Raw genomic sequence first — 16177 nt, 5'->3', positions numbered from 1 at the left:
CGCCACGTAGCGAAAAGAAGAAACGACTGGCGCGCTGTTGTTAACTCGGCTATAATCGCGTAAGCGGTGTCTACGCCAATTAAGAAGAAGAAGAAATATAAAAAGAATCAAGCTAAAATACAAAGAAAAATCGTTGGAAATACTACACCTTTGGTGTTTAAGATGTGGCATCCTCATAATTGTAAACAATCTAACCTTTTCAACGATGAGTGTGCTAAGTGATTTTTAAATTAATAAATATAGCTAAAATATAACAAAATAAAAGTGAAATATGAACATATTTCAATGTTTAGAGTGTATATTTAAATATACAAAGTAAAAAAGACGTGGCACTCGAGCACTGCCGCGGTGAAGCTATTGCATAGCATTTTGTATCAACTTATGAAATTATAATTATTTATTTATTTTATTCATGCAGTATTTCTTTTTCTTTGATGTTAATTCAAGTTACACTTTTTGAGCGTGGTGACCGATAAGAAAACAAATTTTTATATTATTAAATAAATAAAAATTTAGTATTGTTTAAAATATTTTTATTATTTTAAAATACATGTGGGTTTTATTATCTTACAGTAGCTGAAACTATAGGTTTATGATAACTGAAATAAGAAACATAAGTTTGCGACTTAATATCCTCTAAATACCTATAAAATACCGCGTCAATGGTGGTCCCATATTTTGTTGTGGACTCTTGTGGATCATTATTCATTTTCAAATTCAATGTTTTTGTTAGAAAAGTTGTCAACCGCTCTGATTTTTTATCAGCGAAGTTAATGTTGAAATCGCCAGCCAAGATAAGTGGAAATTTATTACCATTTGTACCAAGTATTTTCGACCCTTCTTCAGTGTACTCCAGTAAAGTGCGATGAATAAAATGCTCTACCTCGTCCAATTTTGGATTCGGAGAAATGTAAATTGCTACCATAACTATTTGTAGGCCATTTCTAAGTTTGCATAAGCACGCACAAATATCTCCAACAACTGAGCGCCTAACATTAATATCGCTAACGTGTGCAATATTTATTTCAATAATCGGAGTCATAATATTAGTAATATCATTTTCATTTTGGTAAATAGCTACCCCACCTTTTGAAACACTATCTCGTTTGAACTGAACAATACAATTAAAATTAGGTATTTCAATCGGATTATCATGCGTCATGCAAGTTTCGGTAAGAAGTAACACATTTGTTTGTCTCGTAACTGAATCTTGTAAATCGTATTTATGACTATTTAGACTTTGGCAGTTGAAAGTCATTATTGAAATACCAAAATTATACAAATTGGGTTGAGAATAAGCGAAATCTTAAATTTAATAAACTTATACTAGCAAAAATCAAAATAACATTGCTCATTTTAAATAGTCCAAAAATATGCATTCTTATTTTTCCCAGAAATACGTTTGTATAAAAAAGGATCGTAATCCTTTTTATTTTCCTCATAAAAGATTTAAACAGTTCAAGGGCTCAAAACATGCGCTGCATCAGCTCCCTACCCGACGGCATTTCGCAATGTGATAAAATAAATTTTTCAAGAGCTCAACGCATGCGCTACATCAGCTCGAACCTACCTACTCTACGCCTTTGCGCAAATGATTATCTTACGGGGCATCTCGACAGGATAAAATCTATGTCTTGCTAACTGTCAAATCTATTGCTATTGCCATTGCCAAATCTGTATGTGGGCATTTGTTATCATAAGATAATCATTTGCGCAAAAGCGTAGGGTAGGCAGGTTCGAGCTGATGTAGCGCATGCTTTGAGCCCTTGAACTGTTTAAATCTTTTATGTGGAAAATAAAAAAAGGATAAAGATCCTTTTGTTTACAAATGTATTTCTGAGAAAAATGAAATAATAACAAAGGATAAAGATCCTTTTTTTTACAAATATATATTTCTGGGAAAAATAAGATAATAAGAAAAAGATCCTTTTTTTACAAATGTATTTCTGGGAAAAATAAGAATTCATATTTCTGGACTACTATGTAACAATTGTGACATACATTTTATATACCAATTAAAATAATAAATTTAAAATGAGCAATGATATTTTGATTTTTGCTAGTATAAGTTTATTAAATTTAAGATTTCGCTTATTCCCAACCCAATTTGCATAATTTTTCTGTAAATTAACAATATTAAATTAAATATTAATTTTTTGAAAAAATATTATTTTGAAAATGTACTTTATTTTTATAATATAACACAACCGTCTTAATACTCGCTCTTCTAATTTTCATATTACCGAAATGAAAATGCCGTCGGCATATGTGCAAATGGGATAGGTTGCCTCTTCGAAATTTTCATAAAAATTAAAACTGCGCTGTCAAACTGCTGAAGAGACAGCTTATGGCTTACGATATATGGCATACGAATTAGTTTGCGATATATTGTAAGATATAAGCAATGTGGAGTCTCCACAGGCAATAGGCACGGCAATACAGTTCGCAAGACATAGATTTTATCCTGTCGAGATGCCCCGTTACGATACAAATGCCCACATATAGCAGTGGTCGGCATTTCATAGCAAAATTTTGCAAACTAACTTCACACGTACGCTTACGCTCTATCGTTCAGTCGTTATCGAGCCAGCAACGAATTAACATCACGCAAGACTATAGCGCAAAACCAAATATGCCCTGCGAGAAATATTTTATGATTCTAAATGCATTTGGTGCCATGCAATGCCTTTTATGTTCCAAGTCTTTTAAAGATAATAGGGAATATATCCTTAAAAGACATTTTGTTAATGCTCACCAACACAGTGACAAATCCTCTCATGCCGACCACTGACATATGGATTTGGCAATGGCAATAGCAATAGATTTGACAGTTAGCAAGACATAGATTTTATCCTGTCGAGATGCCCTGTAACTGAGAATATGAAGAGAAATAAATTTATGTATGTATTTACGGCATATGATGCAGTGGTCGGCATGAGAGGATCTGTCACTGTGTTGGTGAGCACGAAAAAAAAGTAGCCCAGTGAGAAATTGGAATTAAAATTAAGCAAATTTTATAATTAATTAAGAGTATAATGAAAATTAACAAAACGTCTTTTAAGGATATATTCCCTATTATCTTTAAAAGACTTGGAACATAAAAGGCATTGCATGGCACCAAAGCCATTTAGAATCATAAATGTTATGATGTTAATTCGTTGCTGGCTCGACAACGACTGAATGATAGAGCGTAAGCGTACGTATGAAGTTAGTTTGCAAAATTTTGCTATGAAATGCCGACCAATGATTTACGGCATATGATGACAAGGCATATATGCCGAAGCATTGAATATGAAGAGACAGAAATACCCTCCCAATGAAGAATTTCGTTTTGCTTTTCGTTTATATTTTATTCCATTTTGACAGCGAAAAATGTGTACAAAATATACCTCTCACATAAAGAACATAAACACATTTTTTTACGTTCTCTCTCTCACATACCCAAGAATATGAAGAGACATAAATATATGTATGCATACCCATCACAAATCACAGAGACAAAGATTGCGCAAAGGCGAGTTCAATTTTGCTTCGTTCTGCGAATCTACGTCACGATTGACCAACGTGATATCAGCTGATTTTATTTTGTTTGTTTTTCTTAGCAACTAGAAGCAATTTTGTATTGCAAGCGTGCAAACATGTAAATATCATCAAAAGTTAATATCAATAAAATGGAATTTTAATAAAAGAACCAAATACTTTTAATTGCCATTTACATACCTACATATCCATTAATGCAAATAAAAAGTCTGAAAGTTTTATATATAACTAGCTGTTACCCTGTGCGTTTCGCTACACCTAAATCGAAGAAAACTCTTAAGGGTTTTTACTTTGTGTTTTATTTATTGTTGTAAAACTGTTACTTATTTATAAAACATATTGGTTTACAACATTTTTGGTTTTTCCACCTGGCGCGTAAATGAATAAGCACCTTGGTGTTCCCACTCTCGAGCAGGCGACGAACAATTGGCCGTGAGAGAAACACGGTTCTTCCAAATTGACGCCGCACACTTGAAACGTTTGCCCTTGCGATTTGTTGATGGTCATCGCAAAGGCAAGACGTACTGAGAACTGCAAGCGCTTAAATTCAAACGGCATTTCCGTTTTAATCATGGGAATGCGTTGTAAGAGTACAACTTCACCTGCTGCCTTGCCATTTAGTATTGTTGCTTCAATCAAATTTGGCCACAATTTTTTGACTGAAAGTCTTGTGCCATTACACAAGGTCGGTGGCTTCAGATTTCGTAGAAGTATAATAGGGGACTCGACTTTCAGGACCAAACGATGCGGTGGCAGACCGGGGGGATCCAAATAATTCAAGAATTCAGTTGTATAATTGACTACTTCATATTGATTTAAAACGCTATCAATCGATGTACATATATGTTGTAACTTCTCCTGGCAGTTTTTCTTGACTGGCAAAATTGATTTCGTTGACGTGTACATTTTTCGGTGCCAATATTGCGCGTTCACTTAAATAATCGTGGCGTTGATAGTGTTGAACAATATTCGGAAATACACTTTCAATCAATTCTTCTTTCGATTGTAAAAGTGTACAAAAGTTGTTCGGCAATGTGATCAAACCGGTATCATCGATTGGTATTTTGCCTTCGCCAATGTCCAACAACTGCTTCGAAAACGCCGCTGCGGATCAATCATTTTGCAGTTGGACTCGCATGTTGATGGTAAGAGTCAGCCTTTGAACATGTCTCCACAAAACTGACGATTTTAAACATACGTTTATTTCGTCGGCAGGAGTTGATCGAGGAATGATCCGCCAAAAAGTTGTTGCTTTTGGCGTAAATCTTGCATTGTTCTATTGAATGCTTCTAATGACTTTTTGTTAGCCATTGGGCACTCATCCCATAGAACTATTCCAGCTCCTCGCAAAACTTTTGCCATTGTTGAATTCCTCGATATGTTGCACGTTGGTGTTTCAACGACTTGGATGTTCAACGATAATTTCAATGCAGAAGCATTATCTTATCATAAGCATTTTTCTGCTGAATATTCGATTTGGTACTGTTATTGCAATCGTATTGTTGTTCAATTTGAAGCTCATGGTCAATGATTGGGCGCAGTAATGCCAAGTTGCGCTAATGCCTTATTCACAATTGTAAGGCACAGATCTTCAACCAATATCAAATCAGAATTATACATTTGTAATGCATATAGCAAGTCTGCGTCCGATGCTCGATTACGTGCCAAAATTAATAAGTCCTCTGTAATGCAGTCTTTGTACTTATTCCACAGTTATTGCGAATTTGACGGAAGGCATGTAGATATTATTATGGCAAATAGTACGCGTATTTGTTTTGGATGAGATGTGAGTGATGCGTCATGAAGTGCGGTGTCCCAATGCATATCGTCTTCTAACAAATGCAATCGCTGACATGCTTCATGATACGTCGCACACAACTGACCGTCAACAGTTTTCAAATCATCAAATGATCTTGGTCCGCGCACGTTGACTAATAGCAGACGCAAATAAAAACATTCGGCGTTGTTCGGATGGATGGTGTAAATGCGTCTTATGGCATCAGTTTTACGGACATTTGGATAACCGTCAACACGCTCCCCTTGCTTTCGTCGTTGAAATGTTTTCGATGATGGATTTCAAGTGAAATATTGTGGTATTTCGGAATATAGCAATGTTCTTGCAAATTCATCGTTTTCACACAACTCGAAAAAGGTAGTTAGTGTTGTCCCCGGTGGTCGTGCTAGAGTATGCATATTTGAAGTACATAAATAAAAATGGAAAAATTAACCTAAAACTACATCTTAAACTATGTATTTTACCCACACACGCATATGCAATAAGACCCACCAACAGTGTATTTGCGAACCACATGGAAGCACTTACGAAACAATAACAATACTCACTTGCTTTGTGTGTGTTGCACGGTCAGCAGAAAACACAAAATCGGTTCGAATAAATGTAGCAAATCGATGGAATTAAATCTGGAAAAAAAACACACAATGTTGAAACATTTTTTTTACACACACCGCGCATTTTCAAGCGACAATCGAACCGCATGGCATCACATATGAAACAACAACAATACTCACTTGCTTTGTGTTGTACGCAGAATGTTAATCACGTTGAAATCTGAGAAAAATACACACAATGTTGAAACAATTTTTTTTGATCGGAACACTTACGTTTTGTATGTCTTGTTAACTTGACAGTCATCCATAGAAAGAACGAATGACAGGCAAAAACGATCAACATGCGATGTCAATGTTTTTTATTAATTGTAAACATCCGCCAGTTTTTTCTGTTTTATTTATTTAGTATAAAATTGTAATGTATAAAATTAACTAAACATGTATTCCATTTATTTATACGCATATACATATGTATGTTTATTATATTTTGCAGGTAATATTTTTTTAGCGTGTGTCAGTTGATCTAAATACCACTGACCCAACTGAAAAAACGAGGACTTGGAGACGCTGAACAACAATGGTCTTGAAAATTTGGCCATGGTTTGTGGCAGATAAAACTTGGGAAAGTTATCCCCGAAATTTGTGCCAACTCCGAGAATAGTTCGTCGTTCACTTGGGTGGATCACCTTCCTGAAGGATGGCTCTCAAGGCCAACAGATATGTTGATGGAGCACATGAGAGCCTTACAAGCAATATTTGACGAAGTTAATATTGTATATTTGTACAAATTATATTAAGAACCACTTAGATTTAAGTAATTCTGTAAATTGTAGCACTAAGGTAAAAGAACTATTTTTTAGAGCTAGAATGTATTTCAGAATTCGTTCCTTAAACAAAAACATAATTGAAAATATGTACAGCAAAAAAAGAAAATTAAACAAGACAATAAATTGAGACATGAAAAAATCTATATATATAAAATTAAGTGGCAAAACTTCCTGTTCGCATACTCCTCCTAGACGGCTTGGCCGATTTCAATGAAATTTTCAAGGGTGATTGGGGTCTGTTGGGAGGGTGCACATAAGAAATTTAATGTGTGTATCATTGCACGTTTTGCAAAAAAAAAAAAATTATACATCCCGCCTATACAAATTCTCATGAAAGAATGGTTTGCCACAAGATTGGCAGTCCTGCCAAATGCCTTTTACTAATAAACAGAAACAACTGGCGGATGTTTACAATTAATAAAAAACATTGACATCGCATGTTGATCGTTTTTGCCTGTCATTCGTTCTTTCTATGGATGACTGTCAACTTAACAAGACATACAAAACGTAAGTGTTCCGAATGCACTGAGTGTATCAAAAAAAATGTTTCAACATTGTGTGTATTTTTCTCAGATTTCAACGTGATTAACATTCTGCGTACAACACAAAGCAAGTGAGTATTGTTGTTGTTTCATATGTGATGCCATGCACAAAGCAAGTGAGTATTGTTGTTGTTTCATATGTGATGCCATGCACAAAGCAAGTGAGTATTGTTGTTGTTTCATATGTGATGCCATGCGGATTGCCGCTTGAAAATGCACGGTATGTGTAAAAAAAAGTGTTTCAACATTGTGTGTTTTTTCCAGATTTAATTCCATCGATTTGCTACATTTATTCGAACCGATTTTGTGTTTTCTGCTGACCGTGCAACACACACAAAGCAAGTGAGTATTGTTATTGTTTCGTAAGTGCTTCCATGTGGTTCGCAAATACACTGTTGGTGGGTCTTATTGCATATGCGTGTGTGGGTCAAATACATAGTTTAAGATGTAGTTTTAGGTTAATTTTTCCATTTTTATTTATGTACTTCAAATATGCATACTCTAGCACGACCACCGGGGACAACACTAACTACCTTTTTCGAGTTGTGTGAAAACGATGAATTTGCAAGAACATTGCTATATTCCGAAATACCACAATATTTCACTTGAAATCCAACATCGAAAACATTTCAACGACGAAAGCAAGGGGAGCGTGTTGACGGTTATCCAAATGTCCGTAAAACCGATGCCATAAGACGCATTTACACCATCCATCCGAACAACGCCGAATGTTTTTATTTGCGTCTGCTATTAGTCAACGTGCGCGGACCAAGATCATTTGATGATTTGAAAACTGTTGACGGTCAGTTGTGTGCGACGTATCGTGAAGCATGTCAGCGATTGCATTTGTTAGAAGACGATATGCATTGGGACACCGCACTTCATGACGCATCACTCACATCTCATCCAAAACAAATACGCGTACTATTTGCCATAATAATATCTACATGCCTTCCGTCAAATTCGCAATAACTGTGGAATAAGTACAAAGACTGCATGACAGAGGACTTATTAATTTTGGCGCGTAATCGAGCATCGGACGCAGACTTGCTATATGCATTACAAATGTATAATTCTGATTTGATATTGGTTGAAGATCTGTGCCTTACAATTGTGAATAAGGCATTAGCGCAACTTGGCATTACTGCGCCCAATCATTGACCATGAGCTTCAAATTGAACAACAATACGATTGCAATGAATTGCGTGCTTTCATACAAGCTAACATTACCAAATTGAATATTCAGCAGAAAAATGCTTATGATAAGATAATGCTTCTGCATTGAAATTATCGTTGAACATCCAAGTCGTTGAAACACCAACGTGCAACATATCGAGGAATTCAACAATGGCAAAAGTTTTGCGAGGAGCTGGAATAGTTCTATGGGATGAGTGCCCAATTGCTAAAAAAAGTCATTAGAAGCATTCAATAGAACAATGCAAGATTTACGCCAAAAGCAACAACTTTTTGGCGGAGCATTAGTCTTATTATCCGGCGATTTTCGGCAAACTTTGTCAGTCATTCCTCGATCAACTCCTGCCGACGAAATAAACGTATGTTTAAAATCGTCAGTTTTGTGGAGACATGTTCAAAGGCTGACTCTTACCATCAACATGCGAGTCCAACTGCAAAATGATCGATCCACAGCGGCGTTTTCGAAGCAGTTGTTGGACATTGGCGAAGGCAAAATACCAATCGATGATACCGGTTTGATCACATTGCCGAACAACTTTTGTACACTTTTACAATCGAAAGAAGAATTGATTGAAAGTGTATTTCCGAATATTGTTCAACACTATCAACGCCACGATTATTTAAGTGAACGCGCAATATTGGCACCGAAAAATGTACACGTCAACGAAATCAATTTTCCAGTCAAGAAAAACTGCCAGGAGAGCTACAACATATATGTACATAGATTGATAGCGTTTTAAATCAAGATGAAGTAGTCAATTATCCAACTGAATTCTTGAATTCTTTGGATCCCCCCGGTCTGCCACCGCATCGTTTGGTCCTGAAAGTCGGTTCCCCCATTATACTTCTACGAAATCTGAAGTCACCGACCTTGTGTAATGGCACAAGACTTTCAGTCAAAAAATTGTGGCCAAATTTGATTGAAGCAACAATACTAAATGGCAAGGCAGCAGGTGAAGTTTTACTCTTACAACGCATTCCCATGATTAAAACGGAAATGCCGTTTGAATTTAAGCGCTTGCAGTTCCCAGTACGTCTTGCCTTTGCGATGACCATCAACAAATCGCAAGGGCAAACGTTTCAAGTGAGCGGCGTCAATTTGGAAGAACCGTGTTTCTCCCACGGCCAATTGTTCGTCGCCTGCTCGAGAGCGGGAACACCAAGGTGCTTATTCATTTACGCGCCAGGTGGAAAAACCAAAAATGTTGTATACCAATATGTTTTATAAATGTTTTATAAATAAGTAACAGTTTTACAACAATAAATAAAACACAAAGTAAAAACCCTTAAGAGTTTTATTCGATTTAGGTGTAGCGAAACGCACAGGGTAACAGCTAGTTAAATATACAGCTAAAGTGTTATACTACAAGACCTTTTTGGAATGGAAGCAATTCAGTTTTGCCAATTACCCTCATTGATGACATCAGCTCCGTCATCTGATCCAAATTCTATTTTGGGTGTTCAAAGCCAAACCATAGGCGTGCAAGCGTTCCCTCACTCCATCTTTGGGCACCCTGACATTCATTATGTCGAACCAGTCATTTGTCTACAAAATAAATATTTATTAAATATGAACATTTAATATTTTACATTCTACTTACAATTTTTAAAAGCCGATAACATTCTTCCCAATTCTCGTCGCTTAGTAAGCCTAAACTAGCCGCTCGAGTTATAGCTTGAGCAATTGTGTGGGAAAACAATTTTGTGGCTAGTTTAACCTTCTGTCTCTCCGCTCCTGTTACACTCAAATGTTTTTGCGAAATTTTATGGGTGATGGAAAGCTCGTTGGATGTAAGTGAAAGTAGCTTCAGAATTATATCCTTTCTGACAACTGTTCCATTAATAGTGAAGCCATTATCAATAAAATGATTTCTTTGAAGTTTTATTAGGTGGGGGACATCAGCAAAAACCACAATCCTGTCTCCGTTGTGTGAGAACCTAAAAAAGAAAAAAAAATAATAACATAATTAAAATTATTTTGTCGTAATTTTTTTAATTGTTTAATGAATGTACCAAGGCTTTTCCACATTTATCTCTAGATCACTATATAACGCTCTATTTGCTCCACCCAAATCGCTTTCAATAGCAACAACACTGTATCCGCATTTCTTCACGTTTGACAAAATTTCGAACAATATCTCTTTTGTCATTTTGCAGTCGTATTCGTAGAATACAGGCTGTTTCCATTTACTTATCAAACCTAAAAAAAAACACAAAATATTGTAGAAATAAATTTATTTCATGTAAATTAACGAGTGGAGTTACCTCTTATCATTGCCACCTGAACGTAGTTAACAGGAGGCAATGTGGAGTCTGTTGATCTGTCGTAGCAATAAGTCCTTCGTATTTTCATCTCATCAAAACTGAGTACACAAACTTTTTGCGCCTGGGTTAGCTCAGTTGCTGCCGTCAACAATTTCATTACTGGCTCTATCACACCTGGAGCAACATCAATTTTTTTGGACCACTATTGGAGAGTGCGCACACCTGGTAGAGGAAAGTTGTTTCTTCTCAAGAGTTTATACGCTTTCGGACTCGTTGAGTAAAGTGTGATCGACTTAGCAATGTCTTCCTATTTCCAGTTTCGCCTTTTGTTTCCATCTCTTAATTTTTCAATCTACATGTAAGGATCTTTAGTATATCTTGTAACATACATCTTAGAATGGAGGCACTTACCTGGCCGATGGTGAAAATGCAACTAAGTTTTTGCTCCAAATTACTCCGATGAAATTCCGCAGTCTTAATTGAAATCTTAAGGCGTTTAATTTCTGCCAACTGCACGTTGTTGCACTTATTCAAAGTGCTAACAACATTATTCAGTCTTTGTCTAAAAAGAATAAGAAATACACATACTTATGTAAGTAAATTATACCTAATCGATATCAATTAGGACTTACATTTCTGCTTCCAAATGCAGTCTTTTTTCGTCTTTCTCATCGATGACGACCTCTGCGTTTTGAGGTGCCTCTCCAACCTCGTCGGCTTGAACTATGTCAGCAGCGGCAGCATCTTTCAAGAGTGTATTCAACAACTCTTTTCTGGAACGAGACTCCATCCTTTTCTGCCGTTCATTAGACTCTGCAGGAGCTGTGGTTAATGTGGGAAAAGCGCTAGGTAGCAACTTGGTTGGATTCCGCGAACATAAACCTACAAGTGTTTGGTTTATAAAAGTAAAAAAATTTTAATCAAAATGCTATTATTACCCATTTCAAACTGCAAATTCCTTTCGAAGCCTTCTGGCGCGAAGTGCGCTTCACATATGCACGCATTTTTAATGTTGATTTCGTCCGTTCGACGACAAAAATGAACCCATTTTTTTAATAAAGTTTTATCCCTAGGGAAATGGAAAAATCTCCACTTCGTAGCACTATTTTTACTATTGTTATTGGCACAACCGAACACAGCACAACGCATTTTAAAAAATTCACAACGTCACAATCAAATTCAAAACCAGAATTGAAAACACAATTTAAAAGCGCGGGCGAAAAACGACAAGTCAATCGTGACGTCAGCAAAAACAGCTGACAGAAAGCAAACCTGGCGCATTGCGTAATCTCTTTCTCTATCATTCTTGCATGCCCATGATGATACTCGCAAACAGAGAATATTGAAGAAAAATGATTTCTTTGATATTCCATAGGAAATAGAAATGTTACATTTTGTATGGAAATGTAAGTAGAAAAATAAACACAGGAGATTTAGGTTTAATCAAATTATATGACCTTTAATTCACTTCAAGTGCTTAAACAATAATGATTTCCTAATCATAAGCCAGTGGTCGGCATGAGAGGATCTGTCACTGTGTTGGTGAGCACGAAAAAAAAGTAGTCCAGTAAGAAATTGGAATTAAAATTAAGCAAATTTTATAAATAATTAAGAGTATAATGAAAATTAACAAAATGCCTTTTAAGGATATATTCTATATTATCTTTAAAAGACTTGGAACATAAAAGGCACTGCATGGCAAGCCATTTAGAATCATAAAATATTTCTCGCAGGGCATATTTGGTTTTGCGCTATAGTCTTGCGTGATGTTAATTCGTTGCTGGCTCGACAACGACTGAACCAGGAATAATGGGATGCCCAACTTATTCCAGTGTGAGAGCGTCTCAAAATAAGCGTTTTTTATAACATTTTCCATTGTGGCCAGATCGAACAAAATAAGAATTTTTGGGCATTTATCAACCCAATACCCAACATTTAGTACGAATAAAAAATACTAAATAGTGGTTATTTATTATATAGAGAAACTATTTAAATCTTTTTAAAAAATATTATAACAACTGACTTTTGTCCTTTCAATACCCAATGATAGGATTTAAGGTTGTTAGCTCTCAATCATTAAAAGTTTTTAATAATTTTCAATTGCAAATAATACTATGATGTTTCAAATTACAAAACATTTCATCAAATACCTTTAAATTTCACAAATTTATTTAATTTTCATTGTTTTGCATTTTTGGTAAGAGGTCTTGAACGATGCAACAAATCCTTCCGTTTACATATTTTTTTGGTAAGATTTCAATCTGGCCATCGCTCGTTTCCAATTGCTAAACGTCAAAACCTCCCCAATCCAGTCAACTGTCAAAGTTTAGGTGGTTTTGACGTTTAGCAATTGTTCTCTCTTTTCCAGTGAGAGAGGAGTTGGGCATCACATTATTCCTGATGCCCATGATTACACTCCTAAAGAAGAATTCCGTTTTGCATGTTTATATTTTGTTTTACTTTTGACAGCGAAAAATGTGTACAAAACACACCTCTCACACAGATAACAAAGACATTTTTTATTGTGTTCTCTGTCTCACATACCCAAGAATATGAAGCAGGAATAAGGGGATGTTAAACTTATTCCAGTGTGAGAGCGCCTCAAAATTAGCGTTTTTTATAACATTTTCCATTATGGCCAGATCGAACAAAATAACAATTTTTGGGCATTTTAACCCAATACCCAACATTTAGTACGAATATAAATTACTAAATAGTGGTTATTTATTTTATGGAGAAACTATTTAAATCTTTTTAAAGAATATTATAACAACTGACTTTTGTCCTTTCAATACCCAATAATAGGATTTAAGGTTGTTAGCTCTCAATCATTAAAAGTTTTTAATAATTTTCAATTGAAAATAATACTATGATGTTTCAAATTACAAAACATTTCATCAAATACCTTTAAATTTCAGAAATTTATTTAATTTTCATTGTTTTGCATTTTTGATAAGAGGTCTTGAACGATGCAACAAATCCCTCCGTATATATATGTTTTGGTAAGATTTCAATCTGGCCATCGCTCGTTTCCAATTGCTAAACGTCAAAACCTCCTGAACTCGATCAACTGTCAAAGTTTAGGTGGTTTTGACGTTTAGCAATTGCTCTCTCACTTCCAGTGAGAGAGGAGTTAAACATCTCTTTATCTCTGATATGAAGAGTCATAAATACATATATGTATGCATATTCCTTACGGGGCATCTCGACAGGATAAAATCTATGTCTTGCTAACTGTCAAATCTATTGCTATTGCCATTGCCAAATCTGTATGTGGGCATTTGTTATCATAAGATAATCATTTGCGCAAAAGCGTAGGGTAGGTAGGTTCGAGCTGATGTAGCGCATGTTTTGAGCTCTTGAAAAATTTATTTTATCATTTGCGAATGTAGCATTTGGGTAGGTAGCTGATGTAGCGCATGTTTTGAGCCCTTGAACTGTTTAAATCTTTTATGTGGAAAATAAAAAAAGGATAAAGATCCTTTTGTTTACAAATGTATTTCTGAGAAAAATGAAATAATAACAAAGGATAAAGATCCTTTTTTTTACAAATATATATTTCTGGGAAAAATAAGATAATAAGAAAAAGATCCTTTTTTTACAAATGTATTTCTGGGAAAAATAAGAATTCATATTTCTGGACTACTATGTAACAATTGTGACATACATTTTATATACCAATTAAAATAATAAATTTAAAATGAGCAATGATATTTTGATTTTTGCTAGTATAAGTTTATTAAATTTAAGATTTCGCTTATTCCCAACCCAATTTGCATAATTTTTCTGTAAATTAACAATATTAAACTAAATATTAATTTTTTGCAAAAATGTTATTTTGAAAATGTACTGTATTTTTATAATATAACACAACCGTCTTAATACTCGCTCTTCTAATTTTCATGTTACCGAAATGAAAATGCCGTCGGCATATGTGCAAATGGGATATGTTGCCTCTTCGAAATTTTCATAGAAATGAAAACTGCGCTGTCAAACTGCTGAAGTGACAGCTTATAGCTTACGATATATGGCATACGAATTAGTTTGCGATATATTGTAAGCTATAAGCAATGTGGAGTCTCCACAGGCAATAGGCACGGCAATACAGTTAGCAAGACATAGATTTTATCCTGTCGAGATGCCCCGTTATGATACTCCCAACAACAGCATTGTCATATTTTCATGGTTCAATTTTTGCCAGGAATAATGGGATGCCCAACTCCTCTCTCACTGGAAAAGAGAGAACAATTGCTAAACGTCAAAACCATCTAAACTTTGACAGTTGACTGAATTGGGAGGTTTTGACGTTTAGCAATTGGAAACGAGCGATGGCCAGATTGAAATCTTACCAAAAAAATATATAAACGGAGGGATTTGTTGCATCGTTCAAGACCTCTTACCAAAAATGCAAAACAATGAAAATTAAATAAATTTGTGAAATTTAAAGGTATTTGATGAAATGTTTTGTAATTTGAAACATCATAGTATTATTTGCAATTGAAAATTATTAAAAACTTTTAATGATTGAGAGCTAACAACCTTAAATCTTAAAGAACCTTAAATCCTTAAGATTTAAATAGTTTCTCCATAAAATAAATAACCACTATTTAGTAATTTATATTCGTTCTAAATGTTGGGTATTGGGTTAATAAATGCCCAAAAATTGTTATTTTGTTCGATCTGGCCATAATGGAAAATGTTATAAAAAAACGCTTATTTTCAGGCGCTCTCACACTGGAATAAGTTGGGTATCCCATTATTCCTGGGGGCTTACTCTGTAAAGCGATGCGAAGGACAATGCGATTCGAAAGCACAATGCGATGCGATAGGCAATTGATACTCTGTATTGCTTACGCATCACTAACAATGTTGTTCACCTTTGCTTTTTTTCTTTTTATGTAATAGTTGGCATTACTTCCAAAAATGTCAAAGTATAAACGAGCAAAATAAAGAAAATAATAAAAACAAAACAAATAAACAAATATGATAAATGCTCGTAACTCAACTTAATTAAAACGAGCTATTTGCAAATTAATAAATCCAGTCTTTTATTTCATGGTAATAACGAAAATTAAATTTAAATAATTACAGATTAAATTTGTAGTTTTTAATTCTGTTTCTCGCAGTTATATAGTTATTTAACTTACATTTTCCAGTTTCTCAATTTTTGTTCATCAATTTTTTGTTTATATAGAAATTTTTCCTTTTCAAAGGTTAGTCTCCGTTTTTCTAATTTATTTCTTTTTTTCAATGTTTTAGAAATGTTTTTTATATTAAAATTTATATCGTTTTACACTTTAATCGAGTTATTGTGGAATATAATTTGGTTTTCGACTTGTTGTTCAAACAGAGTCTGCTGCTTTTTGCGCGGTCACATTTGAACAATGTGGTAGTTCATTTTCTTGTGTATTAAGAGGAGTCTGCTGTTTTTTGTGAGGTATGCATGCCACTTTGGAACAT

The 16177-nt window shown here is 34.8% G+C and overlaps 1 long non-coding RNA gene across 1 annotated transcript; it reads right to left on the bottom strand.

The window, feature by feature from the left end:
• Positions 1-5401: 5401 nt before the first annotated feature.
• Positions 5402-6172, bottom strand: LOC126765524 (uncharacterized). The gene is made up of 2 exons (XR_007668493.1): positions 6070-6172; positions 5402-5961 (listed from the first exon to the last, which is right to left on the bottom strand). It is a non-coding gene; the product is annotated as an uncharacterized LOC126765524 (long non-coding RNA).
• Positions 6173-16177: the final 10005 nt, after the last annotated feature.

This window comes from Bactrocera neohumeralis, unplaced genomic scaffold, assembly GCF_024586455.1.
Source record: "Bactrocera neohumeralis isolate Rockhampton unplaced genomic scaffold, APGP_CSIRO_Bneo_wtdbg2-racon-allhic-juicebox.fasta_v2 cluster10, whole genome shotgun sequence".
Classification (NCBI taxonomy): domain Eukaryota; kingdom Metazoa; phylum Arthropoda; class Insecta; order Diptera; family Tephritidae; genus Bactrocera; species Bactrocera neohumeralis.
The sequence above is the reverse complement of the archived record's forward strand: the minus strand, read 5'-3'. Positions and strand labels throughout refer to the sequence as shown.